The sequence below is a fragment of the Fulmarus glacialis genome, unplaced genomic scaffold, assembly GCF_000690835.1.
Source record: "Fulmarus glacialis isolate BGI_N327 unplaced genomic scaffold, ASM69083v1 scaffold16680, whole genome shotgun sequence".
NCBI lineage: Eukaryota > Metazoa > Chordata > Aves > Procellariiformes > Procellariidae > Fulmarus > Fulmarus glacialis.
This window is the reverse complement of record NW_009185942.1, coordinates 1-298: the sequence shown is the minus strand read 5'-3', so window position 1 is coordinate 298 and position 298 is coordinate 1.

The following is a 298-nucleotide window of genomic DNA, read 5'->3' as shown; positions in this document are numbered from 1 at the left end:
GGCTGATGCAACAGCCACCGTCCCCAGAGCCCAGCATGGTCCCCTGGGCCTTGGCCAGAGCTGGAGAGCGAGAGGCTCCCACAAGGTCTCTCAGCCTGGGGCCAGAGACCAGCCTGGGGCCAGAGACCAGCTCTCGCACCCCACCGGGGTCCCAGGAGCATGAGTCCCACCAACACCCAACATCTCCCACTCCATCCCCCACAGAAGGGACGTGGAGGGGCAGAAGAGCCCACACGGGCACGCTTCACCCACTCCATGCCCAGTTCAGTGTGCTCCCCAGGAGCTGCTCCCACAGACC